The 14,292-nt window shown below is 43.9% G+C and overlaps 1 long non-coding RNA gene across 2 annotated transcripts; it reads right to left on the reverse strand.

Moving 5' to 3' along the window:
* Positions 1–1,126: 1,126 nt before the first annotated feature.
* LOC113924070 lies at positions 1,127–6,283 on the reverse strand. Of its 2 annotated transcripts, none has more exons than XR_003520524.1 (3): positions 6,212–6,283; positions 1,963–2,057; positions 1,127–1,396 (listed from the first exon to the last, which is right to left on the reverse strand). It is a non-coding gene; the product is annotated as an uncharacterized LOC113924070 (long non-coding RNA). The 2 variants fall into 2 exon arrangements; XR_003520523.1 differs by lacking the exon at positions 6,212–6,283 and adding an exon at positions 5,707–5,785.
* Positions 6,284–14,292: the final 8,009 nt, after the last annotated feature.

Consider the following 14,292-nt stretch of genomic DNA (forward strand, 5'->3'; position numbering starts at 1 on the left):
TTTACAAACTTAGGCAATGGACTGTCCTTTCTGTTTTTTGTTGGCTTTTGTTTTGTTTTGTTTTGTTTCCAGTGTCTCTGTAAGAATTCAGTTAATCATTCCCCTTAGTAGAAAACTTTCCTGTTTTCCTCTGTGCCGCTAAGGTGGTGATTTTCATCACCATCATTTAAATGCGTAAGACTCAGTTGGCTGGTATTTACTTTACTTAATGTTGAACAAACTTCCGCAGAAAGTCTCTAGAATTTCTTCCCTCTGTGATTTAGATGTAGTCATGTCTCCTTTTGAGAGGTTATATCCAGGAGAAAAGCTGATAATTAAAAAATATATATATGTATATATATATAAATGTTTGCAGGGAATAAATGATATTTCATAAAACCTAGGGTTATTTTGATCTGACAGCAAGCATGTACCATGTTTCTAGTACTGGGCTGAGGGTAGGAGGCCAGAGGGGAGAGTCACTGAACATTTAGTAAATGATCAAAGGCTCGGGGGAGGGGGGGGTGCCATCCAGCCCTAAGATTCTACGCCATAAGAAGAAATCAACAGAGAGGATGAAGGGTGCCAGAGTCAGGCTAGAAGGAAGGGTTTCTCAAAATTATCAAAACACTATGGGCCAGATAATTCTGTGTTGGGTGACTGTTTTGTGCACTGTAGGACGTTTAGCAACATTCTCTGCCTCTACAAACTAAATGCCCGTAGTGCTCTTTCCACTACCGCCCCCCCCAAGTTGTGATAACCAAAAATATCTCCAGATATTACCAAATGTTCCCCGGGAGGGGGGGGACAAAATCGCCCCCCCGTGGAGAACCCCTGGACTGGAGGAATTTCAAGAAGACCAAAAGGATTGCAGTGGAGGCTCAGAGCAAGGCTTCATGGGGAAGGTACAATTTGGGCTGAGTCTTGGGATTCATGGAGACGTGAGGAAAGTGTATGAGCAAATGTACAGTGAGAGAATTTGCATGGTGTCCGCTCCACAGTGATGAGCATGCATGAGGGAAAGAAGCAGAGAATGGGTTGGCAATAACCGTGGGTCATAGCTGAGCCATAGTCAAGAAAAGGAGAACAGAGAACTTCAAATGCCCAGGAATTGTCATAAATTATAATAAATTATTCTGTCACCAAAATAAGTTTTTTTTTAGGGGCAGTGAGAAGAATTTCCATTGTTCAATGAGATTGTTTTCATCCTAAGTCAGGAGCTGCAAATACAGAAGTCCTAATTTTGTCCATGTGCCCGGTAGATGTCAGAGGAATCTGATTGCTAGGTGTGCAAGGGTGTTCATAATCTCTGCTTCCTTTCTGGACCACCACATTCTGAAAATTGGGTGTAAGTGACTCGGGCCCTTTGCTGGTAGAGCTTCAACACCAGGTGGATAGACATCGACATGGTTGTTCTCTGTAAACAGCAAGAGAGAATTATAGTGAGGAACTGCATGGTTTGGAAAAACCCACAACGCACATTTCAGAGGACAGGGTACAAGGTACTTAGGCAAGCTTCCTTTTGATTGCAATCAACAGAAACTTGAACACTAGCTCCATAAATAGTAAATGTATTAAGAAGGTAAACTCTTTCATGGATATAAAAAGAGTCAGGCCCCAAGTCCTCCAGCGCATTAGAACCAGGAGCAGTAAGTAGTAAATGTAGGAGGTAAGGCTCCCTCTCCAGCTCCCTGGGCTGCCACATTCTCCTCACTTCTACCTCAGAGCAAGTATAAGCTTCCTCTCTGTCTCTCTTTTTGTCTCTGTCTCTCTTCTATCTCTCTCTGGTTTTTATTTCTGTCTCTGTCTGTCTGTCTGTCTGCCTGTCTCTCTCTGACTCTCTCTGCCATCTGCTGCTTATTACTCATTTATCTTGGCCAGGGCCTCCCATAGCTGCCTCACCCCAGGCCTCGCTCAGCATGACCTCCACAGCTTGGCTGCGGATCGGTTTCCTGTGTCTCAGGAGAACACGGGGCTGCCCACCTGAGTGCAGCTCTTCCTCCTAGATAGGGATGTTGGGCATGGTCCTCTCACTCGCTGATAGGTTCTGTGCAGAAGCGAACAGAGGCAAGATTTTCCTGAAGAAAGAAGTGATCATCAGTGTCAAACGTACAGAGTAGTCCAGTAAAATAAGGACTAGAAAGTTATCCAGTTAATCAGGCACCATGGAGGTTGCTGAGGGACCCATGAAAGGACACTAAGAAGCATGGTGAAGGGGAGGCCAGAGTGCAGTGGGCGAAGAAGTAAAAATAGTCCTAGAGAGTTTTCTTCCCAGAAGCTTGGCTGGGAGAGAAAAGAAAAGGAGGGGGAGTGGGGCCTTGGAAGTCAGGAGAAGGCTTTTATGAAATGGAGTGGATATTATGGGATGACTGGAAAAAAGACAGAAAGGAAGATGTGAATAGGGTGGGGGGATAGTTAACGCAACAAGGTCTGGAGAAGACCCCTGATGGGATCAGTAGCATAGGAGTTGTTGGCCTTGAACAAAAGGCACACACCCTGTGCTCTGAAATTGAAGGGAAATGGAAAAGAAAGAGAGAGAGAGAGAGAGAGAGAAAGAAAGAAAGAGAGAGAGAGAGAAAGAAAGGAAAGAAGGAAAAAGAAAGAAAGAAAGAGAGAAAGAAAGGAAAGAAGGAAAAAGAAAGAGAGAAAGAAAAAGAAAAGAAAGAAAGAAAGAAAGAAAGAAAGAAAGAAAGAAAGAAAGAAAGAAAGAAAGAAAGAAAGAAAGAAAGAAAAGAAAGAAAGAAAGAAAGAAAGAAAGAAAGAAAGAAAGAAAGAAAGAAAGAAAGAAAGAAAGAAGAGAAAGAAAGAAAAAGAAAGGAAGAAAGAAAGAAAAGGTACAGATGTGCATATACTTACAGGTGGGAAATAGAAAATCAAGGAGGTTCACATGAATTGAGGCAAAGCCATGCTCTGACAATGGAAGGGAAGGGAATGATGCAAGGTTTGAGGAGACCATGGTCAGAGCCATCAGTACAGGCGTCTGGGTTGTGTACTGCACAAGGGCACTGTTTATTAATCTATCCCAGAATATGAAGGCGAGAGATTCTGGCTTCCTGGTCAAGTCTTGGAAAAGCAGAGGAGAGCTTCCTCCTGTAAACTCACACTGCCCACAAGGCTGCGCACACACGCAGAAGAGTGCACGTGTATACTCTCCCCGGCGCTCACACATGCTTACACACTCATGCGTGACTGGGTCCTATGTCAATCATGCTCTGAGCATTCCTTGAGGTTTTTTCCTTTTGCCCAGAGAAGCCTGACTCATGCCAACCAGGAACCAACCCTGCTTTTCTCTCCCTGGGGATGAGGGGTAGTTGCTGCCACTGTGAAGACCCAAAGTCAGGGGCAAGCGGGGTGGGGCGGTGTGTGGACAGGTTTTAAGTACTTGGGCCCAGGTATGCTGCCCCCTGGGGCCCTGGAAATGCCACTTCCTCCTATCCTGAGGACAGAGCTCTCCAGATTGTACAATATCAAAACAAACTAACTGGAGGGAGGGCACTTTTTGCTAATTCGTAGAGATTCTGAGAGCGATGAAAGTTTGCATGGTCGCCGGAGGGAACATGCAATGGTGGTGCACGCAATGCTGCGTATCACTGAGGGTACAGCTGGAGCTGGAGCCCATGAATTTTTCATGGGCCAATCTGCTCAACTGAATGATGCTCTGTAGCTGTGCCTGGCAGCCCAGGGGAAGGAAAAAGAAGGCAGCTTAGGAGATGGATCCAGGTTTAGGGTTTTTCCAGGAAAGAGCCTGCCACCTGAGAGGTTTTTCAAGTCATTCAGCAGTTCTGAAGGCTAATGGATTCAGGCAACAAGCCTCAGCGTAGGCTGGCTAAGCAGGAAAGGGCTGGGGTACAGGGACAACTTGAGGGGTCTGGTGGAGTGTGAGGGGCATGAATCAGGGAGGTAGGATGGAGAGGACGGGAGAGCCACAGGACGGGAGGGCCCTTTCATGACATAGAGATGCTGCCAATTTCTTTGGAACTCCGAGAATCCCATATGGGCCAGTCTGTTGCCAAGACCCAGGTCAGTAACACAGACGCTCCTTTTCACTTCCTTTCTGCACGGCCAGAAAGTTGATCTGCTTGGCTAGGATGCTAAGAACGCTGTCCCTCTGTGGGTGATTGTCTTCTCAGTCCGTCCTGGGCTCAGTGTGGGCCAACCACCAGGCCCCATACAGCCCCCCACCCCTCCATCATGCCCAGGAAATTTTTCATGTTTATTTTTATTTTAAAGGTTGTCCTGAAACGGCTACAGAGAATCAGAAGGAAAATAGGAAAAAAGAGGAACAGGAGAACAGTACAAAGATTACAGAACATCACGTAGCGGTTGCATAGCTTAAGCCAGACTCTACTTATACGGGTTATATGAGTTAACTCTGTGATGGTTTCCAACCATGTGAAATAACTACAAGTTATTTCTCCTGGTAAAAATATAACGCAAGTCACACATGTATTTTTAAATTTTCTAGTAGCCATATTAGAAAAAGAGTAAGAACTGGGGCATGTGGGTGGCTCAGTCAGTTGGGCGGCCGACTCTTGGTTTCTGCTCAGGTCCTGGAATCAAGCTCCGAGTCAGACTCGGCGCTCAGTAGGGAGTCGGCTTCGGGATGCGCTCTCTCCTTCCGCCCCTCCCTGTGCTCGCATATGCACGCGCGCGCGCACGCTCTCTCTCTCTCAAATAAATAAATAAATCTTAAAAAAAAAAAACAACAGGTGAAATTAATTCTAATCGTGTATTTCATAGTAACCTAACGTATCCAGAATGTTATCATTTCAACATGTAATCAAAATTTTGAAATTGCTAATGAGATGTTTAATGTTGTTTTTATTGTGCTCTATCTTCAAAATTTGGTAGCTATCTTCCATTCATGGCACGTCTCAGTTTAGACTAACCACATTTCAAGTGCTCCATAGCTGCATAAGACTGTTGTACCATATAGACTCGGGCTTGAGTCCCTAAGTGACTGAAAAGCCATTTAGACTCCTACCCTCTGCTCTTACTCCTAAGGGTCATGTTTATCAAGATTCTCTATCCTTCTGAGCCTACAGGAGGCCCTGGGGACTCTTGCCTCCTAAAGTATTTCTGTGTCCACTCTGTCTGCCGATACCGTGAAGGAACAACAGTACAAACTACTTGACGTGTGGTAGGGACGGAATAAAGCTTTAGGGTTCTGCCCTGGATCTCAGCATTCATGCATAACTCTTTCACCAGAGACATGCTTGGCCGGAAGGGAGCTGAGTGCAATGAGCATCCCTCCCCCACCCAGCCGCCCACCCCCACCCCACTCCCCACCGTGAGACTTAATGAAGAACTTTGAATGCTGAAATTCTAAGCCACCTTTTCTTCTGTAACCACACACCAAGATGGAAGCACTGGGTAGGCCAGTTTCTTTTACTTCAGAGCAATCACACAAGTTTTTTTCCTGCTGAAAGGACTTTGTGTTTGACTTTGGAAAGGCAAGCTATGTCAACAATCGCTTCTCCCTAAAAGGCATGATTCTAAGGGTTCTCATACTCCTTTTGTGCTCCTTGTGGTTCTACGTCATGCAGTTGCCTCTGAAACAGAGTCTGTGTCTAGCCTGGGCCGCCCTCCCACCCACTGTCCCACTGTCAGAGTGCTCCTTCCAGAAGCCTGATTATAGCAGACACTCCTCGGCTCAACACCCTTCCAGGAGCCAGCCCTTTGCTGACTACGGGGTCACATTACAACCATCAGCCTGATGTAACCTACCTGTCTACCTCTGGGTAGTTCCATTCCATGCAGGCAGGACCCAGCTCCCCGTCTCTGCGTCCAGGCTTACTCACTTTTCACATATTCGGGTTGAAGAAGGTCAGTCTCTTGGCCTCTCTGACTCAGTGCCCACTGCCAGGTGCTTATTCATGGTCAGCTGGCCCCTAACTGCTCTCTGGGTACAATTCTAGGATGACCACTCTGACCTCTAGGAATGGCTGCAATTCTCTTCATTGCCCCCTCCCCAAACATGTATACTGCCTACTCTCCCCCCCTTCCCCACCCCCACAACATACTAATACAAAGGTGCTGCATGTAACAGACTTTTCCTGAAAGTTTGGCCGATACCCTCTGTGGATCCAGCACAGACAGAACAGGAAAGGAGACTGTTCTCATAATTCCCTGGGCCATCATGGCCCTGGAAAATTCCTTATTGGAAGCACACCACACTCCTTGGGTCTCCACTCACCTCTTTGCTTTTAGGATTAGAGCAAAGAATCCTTACCTCTCCTCTCCTAGAATTCCAAAGCCTTCCACACACTCCAGGCCCAATTTGCTTCCCCTCAACAAGATCCTGAAATTCTCATTACTTTGTGATGCAGAGGATTAGCTGATCTTATTCCAGATTCCAGATTCCATGGAATCCATGGGCCCCTGAGGGGTCTGTAAATAGAAATAAGGGAGTTTGTGGATTTGGGCGGGGAAAAATATTACATCTTTATTAATCTTGCAATTATTCATTCAATTAATCTTAAATTATTCATCCAGTGAGTACTCATTTTTTTTTCAATAATCTTGAAGTGAAATTTAGCACTGCCTTCCATTACAAATGTAGGCAACACCCCACAGCGTCTGCCACACTGGCCTCAGGAGAAATCACAGATATTTTCATATTTATTACAGTTGTACAGATGTCTCAAAATGTGGCTTAGACCCCTGATTATTTCGAAATCACCTTGAGGTTTAAAATTTCAAAGGTTTAAAATAGGATCTTAATATTTAAAATGTGAAGTGGCACATATCACTCGACCACAGTTTTTTTTAAAACTTTTTGATAATATTTCAACGTAACTGGTTTCTTTGTAGTACTACATATTTTATTTCCTATATTTGAAAATACAATTTGGAGAAGAGATTCCACAGGCCACGTCATCCTGCCAAAGGGATCATACACAAGAGCACACACCAAAAAAGTATGGAACCCCTGCTCTAGGAGCTGCCTTTGCATAATCTGCCCCCACCCCCCCACACACACTGTGGAATTTTCTTATGTAAAAGGTATCTTCCCGCTGCTGCTTCTCTAGAAACTGCTGTGGTTATAACCAAGGTTTGGGGGATGTAAGTTCATTTAGCTGGTTAGCTAAATACACATTTCTATAAATTTGTTTTGTGGGAATATTTCTGTCCTCACCCGTGGATGAAATTTAGAGCAAGCCCCGTGATCTTTCTGATACCTTTAAGGTAATAAAAGCTGCTCTGGACACTAATTAGAAGTCCGGTCCTCTGTAATGATTAAAAACTCTTCTCTCTCCTATGCTCGTGCCCCTGTAGACAGGATGCCTGCCCTGGGAAGGTTGTGTCGTCCATTTACTGAAGCAGTGATGTGCCATCCACGGGCATGCCTTAATTGTCCCTCGGCTGCTGGAGGATTGGTCCCGAAGGTTCTCAGCTGAGAGGATCTCTGGAAGTTGGCCTCCGCAAAAGAGAACTACCTCCTTCCCAGGGACATCCCTTCTCCGGGGACTGGTTAATGGGAATAGGGGAGCACCGTCTTCCCAAGAGGAGAAAGGACAAAGAAGTTCTATTTGCGTATTCTCATCAGAGCTAAATAGGAATGGAAGGTGGTTAAAGCAGACTTTTCTTTCGTGTGAATTTTCATTGGTTCTTTGGAGACATCTCCTCCGGCTCTGCCTCCCACCCCTGGGAATCTATCTTCCTCAATTCTCATCAAAGAGGGAGAACATCTACTCTGGCTGTCTCTTCACTTATTCCTCAGGCTCCAGTCTTCTTTTCCCTGAGGGCTGCCGGCCCCTCCAGACCATCCTTGTAGACAGGACCTAAGACCCCCTCCCAGGCCTGCCCCACAGGAACACATTCTTTGCTTCAGAAAACTATGGGAATCACAGCCACTCCTTCCCCAAGTGAAGCCATTTCTCTGCTCCACTGTCAAAGTAGCTGACCGAAGTCATCCCTCACCACTTAGACTTTGCAGGTAGAAGACAAGCACCAAAAAGAGGACACATAGTAAGCTGAGTGGCATTGCCCAAGAGTCCCCCTTGCCTTGAGGTAAAGAAAGAAGAACCCCTTCCCTCTCCTCCTATGTGATGGTGGTAAGAGCTTAATGCCCCAGCACAGCAGCCACGCTTTCTAAAACTCTTCTCTTCTCCTCTTCAATTATTCCCAACCTTTTTACACCTCCTATATGGGTGAGGAACTCAGTCATGTCACCGGTGTTTGACCTCCTCATTGATAAATCAGCAGCCCACACCTTACTTTGGAATGTGGTGTCTATTATATCTTGAAGCCTTAGTTGAAACAGCAACTGGTACCTGTTGTTGTCGATCTTCCTTTTACCTCTCTTTTTCTTTCTTTATCTCCCTCCACAATGTTGACCTCTATTGCCTTAATCTCTCATTATCCCTTTACCTGAAGTCCGTGCTCCGGCCAAATGGGTCTACCTCCAAGTTCACCAAGGGCCCCATAAATATTCCTGCCTGCTCTTTCTTCAACATCTGTCACCCTCCAATGCCCTACATGTTCTCCACATTTCGGAGAACACGTATTTTCCTCTGGAAATGGTATTCTTAACCAACCTCTGTCATTGCTTTGTCATTCAATCCCCACACTGAGCAACTTACTGGACTCTGCTACTTTCTGATCGATGGGAAGCCCCCTCCTTCCAACAGACTGCAAACATTGAGGATACCAATGATGTTTTCTGTGAGTAGAGAAGTAGAGTTTTTAAAATGTACCAGCACATTCTCTACCTGGATGTTAAGGGAATAAGTTCTTTGAAATACATATTCTCTATTATAGGGAGTGGAAGGGGTAACTTGAGTATGTTCCACTGACCCAGGAGAAAGGTGTTCTGAACAAAGGTGCCCTCTAACCCCTGTGGTATGCAGGACTCATAATTACAAAGGTGGTAGAAGAAGGGAGCCCTTTTAATATGAATATATAAAACACCCAGGGATCTTGTTAAAATGCTGATTCTGATTTAATAGCTCTGGGATGGTACCTGGGCTTTTGCGTTTCTAAAAATCTCAGAGATTGAAATGTGGCCATAAGCAACATTTTGAGTAACAAGTATCTACACTTCAAGCCACACTTTTGAGGTTTAACATAGTAAGAAACTATTTTATGGATTAGGATAGTCCCCACTGAGGTTCTTTGGCAAGTGTATTAGATACCTACTGCTCTATAGCAAAAGTATCACAAACCTAGTGCCTTAAAACAACACACATGCATTATCTCATAGTTTCTGTGGGTCTGCAATCCAGGTATGGCTTAACTGGATCCTGTTTCAGGATCTTTCATGAGGCTGTAATCGAAGTGTTGGCCAAGGATGCGGACTCATCTGAAGGTTTGACTGGAGAAAGGCCCACTTTCAAGACATTTTAACAATATTTATTCTTCCAATCCATGAGCCTGGAATGTTTTTCCATTTCTTTGTGTCTTCTTCAATGTCTTTCATGAGTGTTCTATAGTTTTTAAGGTACAGATCCTTTACCTCCTTGGTTAGGTTTATTCCTAGATATCTTATGGTTTTTGGTGCAATTGTAAATGGGATCGATTCCTTAATTTCTCTTTCTAAAGAAGATATTTGAAACACAATATATCTGGCAAAGGATTAACATTTAGGTTAATCATCATCATAATCTCTTCTGGATGAATAAAAAAAGATAAAATCTTGGTATGAAAATGGACAAAAGACATGAAGAAGCATTTCAGAAGAGGAAACATGTGACCAACAAACTTTTGAAAGATATTTAACCTCAATTCTAATCAAGGAAATATAAATTCAAATCATTGAGGAGAATTGAGTGTACCCACTGCCCCAAGTTTTCATGCCTCCCTGTATCCACACTCTTTCGTAGTGCTCTCCCTCATTGATTCTGGACTTGACCATGTCCAATCTGACAATACCAAACTTACTGCAAGCACAGCTTGTACAAGCACTTATGTATTTCTGCTCTTTCTCTTACTCTTCTGTATGAGCTCTGAGAACCAGCCTGGACTGTCCTACCCAGTGACGAGAGAGACCTGTGGAACAGAGCTAAATCACGAGGCCATCCTAGAGCAGCCAACCCACTGGTCATCTGCCAGCTATCTGCAGGCTGTGAGCAAGCCCGGGTAAGATCAGCAGAGCCATCTTGCCCACCCTTGACTAGTGAAAAATAGTAAATGGGTGTTGTTTTAAGACACTGGGTTTGGTGGTAGTCAGTATGCACCAATGACTAGCTGATCGTGGTACTATTTTACACCCATGATAATGGCAAAATTCAGAAGTCTGACAATGCCAAGAGTTAATGAGAATGTAAAGTAAAGGAAACTCCTAACACACTAATGGTACAAACTGATAAAACCCCTTTGGAAAATAATGGACCATTATCTTATAAATATGAAAACACCTCATGGCCCAGCTGTTCCATTCTTGAGTGCAGGCATGTGCATCTTATAAAAATGCGTATTCCAGAGATCTGTGTAAGAATGTTCACAGCAATTTTGTTTGTAATAGCAAAAAATGCAAACAATCCAAGAATCTGACATCATAAAGGAAAAATAATTTGTAGTATTTAGATAAAATGGAGCAGTGAAGGAGAAGAAACGAAAACAAAATGTATCAATATGGATTAATCGTACAGACAATATTCAGTGAAAAAAACACATGGCAGAAGAATGCAAGCAATGGAATACTATTTTATAAAATTCAAATAGATACAAAACTAAATATATTGTTTAGAGATATATACAAATGTAGTAAAACTATAACACAAATTATTATCACAAAATTCAGTTAGGTGGGTTCATTGGGAGAAGATAGACTCCAACAAGTTTGATAATACTTTATTTATTAAGCTGGGTTAATAGATACACATGTATTTGTTTTAATGTTTGTTTTTGTTTTTTTTAGAGAGAGACAGTGTGTGCACACACATGTGAGTAGGGGTGGGGTGAGGGGCAGAGGGAGAAGGAGAGAGAATCTTAAGCGGGCTTCACACCCAGCATGGAGCCCAATGCAGGACTTGATCTCACGACCCTGAGATCACAACCTGAGCTGAAATCAAGAGTCAGACACTTAACTGACTAAGCCACCCAGGAGCCCCTGTTTTATTATTCTTTATATCTCATCTGCTATACATCCATTTATATCTATCTATCTATCTATCTATCTATCTATCTATCTATCTATCTATCTATCTCTCTATCTAGGGATCCACTCTATTGAAACATTATAAAAAGAGGTAGAGAGCATTGGAAGCATGTCCGTATCACTGTTGTTAGAGGTACAAAGCAGAGCCCAGGGGATCTCACTAACACTGTACTTCTTTGATGTCCTCATCAGGGAAAGATAATAGGTATATGCTTTGTTTCCTGCGGGGTTCCCCCCCCAAATTAACAATTTCCAAAATACTTCATTTTGTTATTTTGAGCATATGCCCTTTCATGGTGACTTCAGATGACATTTTCTGAGCACATGAGCCGTGTGCTGTTTCCTGCACTAACAGTGATGTGGAAAAGCAGATGATTATTTACTACCTGGAAAAATGAATATGAAGAGACAATATGCATCAAACAATTCTCTCAAGTGTCCAAGTTACTCCCTAATGTAGGAGAGGCTAGCCTTTTCAGAGGCTAGGATTGCCTTTAACTTGCAATCAATCAACTGATATCCACCCTAAGCCTTGAATTGTGCTGGATGATGAGCTTACAAAAATATGTAAGTACATACCCAAGAGAATTGAAAACATATGTCCGCACAAAAACATATACGAGAATGTTCATAGAACCATTACTCTAATAGCTAAAAAAATGGAAAGGACCCAGATCCTACCAACTGAAGAACGGATAAACAAAATGTGGTGTACACGTACAACAGAATCTTTTTCAATCCTAAAAAGAAATAAAGTGCCCATACATGCTATGACAGGGATGAAAGAAGCCAGACATATTGTATGATTCCATTTATATGAAATTAATGTCCAAAGGGGCACATCAATAGGGACAGAAAGTAGGTGAGTGGCTCCTCAGGGCCTGGGGTAACCAGAGGGGTGATGGGAATGACCGCTAATGGGCATGGGGTTTCTTTCATAGGTGATGAAAATGTTCCGGAATTAGATAATGTGATGGTTGCAGAACTTTGTAAGTATACTAAAAATTACTGAGATTTTCACTTTAACAGATACGTTTCCTGGTAGATGAATTATGACTAAAAGAAAAATCTAATCCATTCTGTTAGGCAGGATAGTGGTTACTGGTGATGAAGGGGGCAAGTGCCTGGAAGCAAGCATGACAGGACTTTGGGGTGCTGATCATATTCTGTTTCTCCATCTGAGGATTGGTTACATGGCTCAGTTCACTTTGACTTAGACTTGTGCCCGTAAGTGTACATTTTTAGGGTATATGTTGCTAAGGGTTGAATTGTGTTCCTCAAAAAGATATGTTCAACTCCTGCTACCTCAGAATGTGACCTTATTTGGAATTCGAGTTGTAGCAGGTGTAATTAGTTAAGATGAGGTCACACCAGAGCAGAGCAACACCTTCATGCCTATGACTGGTGTCCCAGGGGAAGAGGAGAAGCGAGACAGACCGAGGGAGCACAGCCAGGTGAAGACAGAAACAGAGAGCGGACTCAGGTTGCTACAAACCAAGGCAAGTCTGGGATTAGCAGAAGCTGGAAGATGCAAGAAAGGCTCCTCCCCTAGAGCCTTCAGAGAGGAACATCACCCAGCAGGTACATTGATTTCAGACTTCCCGCTTCCAGAACAACAAGAGAATAAATTTCTGTTGTGTTAAGCCACCAAGTCTGTGGTACTTGCTACGGCAGCCTTAGCAAATGAAAACATACATGATGAATAAAGCCTTCAGAATTAAAAAGAAAAATCAGGTAAGGTTCATTCATTCATCAAATAGAATTTCCTACAGAAGGAGCAAAGAAGGCAGTCCTTGCTCTGGCCGGTGAGATGAGTGCAGGCTTCCCTGACCGGGAGATGTTTGAGCCAAATTTTGAAGGACTGGTAGGAGTCTGCCGGGTGCAAAAGAAGAACTATCACCAGACCGCCATGCCCCCTCACCTGTGGAGCTAATAAAGATTATTAATATAATAATGGGGGAGACAGGTACAAAACAGACCAATGAGCAAGTAACGATGATACATTGTGGTCACTGTGATACAGAGCTCGCTGGACTGACAGCATTTGCACGAGCTGGACTTCTAGGAGCTGTGTCCTAGGTGGGCCCTCTGCAGCCCGGTGTCTGGAGGTCACTGGTAAAGTGGACAGCATCAGACAGAGGAGCAGGATTGCCCTGTTCTCACCCCGGTACTGTGTGGCTTGGGCAAGGTGTTCACTTCTCTGAACCTCACTTCCTACATGTGAAAAAGGAAATGGCAGGAAAGGGGTCTATCTACAATCCATTCTCATTCTAATTTGGTGAAATATTTGGTATACAGAGAACGGCATGATTTGGTGAACTAAAGCAGCATCCCCAGGACGGTGAGAATTGCAAACGTCCACGGGAGTCCACGCAGATTTTTCTGAAGGTGGTTCAAAGAAGCCGTGGTATCTATTACAAAGAAAGGGAGCTGCAGTCTGTGGTGTTATTTTCTCAGATTGGAGAGAACGCCATAATTCACTCGGGATGAGGAGAGCATTTGGCTCTAGAGGCAGCCCCGAGCTTGCATTTCCGTCCTCTGTGGCGGTAGCTGTTTTCATCACAGCCTTGCTCTTACTGGAACTGCTTCCACTGCTCGTGTGTCTCAGGCTGGGGAGATAGAGATGGACATTAGCGCCAGTGTAGAGTAGGACATGAGAGGGCAGCTCTTCTGTAATGAAAAGAACATGGGACTTGAAGTCAGAGATCTGGGTTCAAACCCCACTTCCCCCAGCTTTTTGCTGCACAACCCCAAGTAAGTGTGTTTTATTGTCTCTGGGCCTCACTTCCCTCATCCTTAATGGGGATGGACACCCAATGGTCCCATGGTGGTTGTGGAGATTTAATTCACTTATGCACTCATCAGATATTTCGGAAGCACCTACTATATTTATCTACAGGGATTATACACCAGATGCTGCAGTTACAACAACGAAGAAGACAACATGATCCATGGGACCAACCTCAAGAAGTTTCCAGTATAGAGGAGAAGACAGGTGTTGATGAACAAGTAAGGAATGCAATGAATGGTGCCAATTTCCAACTCTATAGGGAGTTGAAAGATAAGGAGAAGTCATCTTGATGAAGAAAAAAGTGGCAGGAGGGAAAATGGGAGCTGGGGATTCTCCGATTGGAGAGAGCGCCATAATTTACTCCGGATGAGGAGAGCATTTGGCTCTAGAGGCAGCCCTGAGCTTGCATTTCTGTCCTCTG

The sequence above is a fragment of the Zalophus californianus genome, chromosome 2, assembly GCF_009762305.2.
Source record: "Zalophus californianus isolate mZalCal1 chromosome 2, mZalCal1.pri.v2, whole genome shotgun sequence".
NCBI lineage: Eukaryota > Metazoa > Chordata > Mammalia > Carnivora > Otariidae > Zalophus > Zalophus californianus.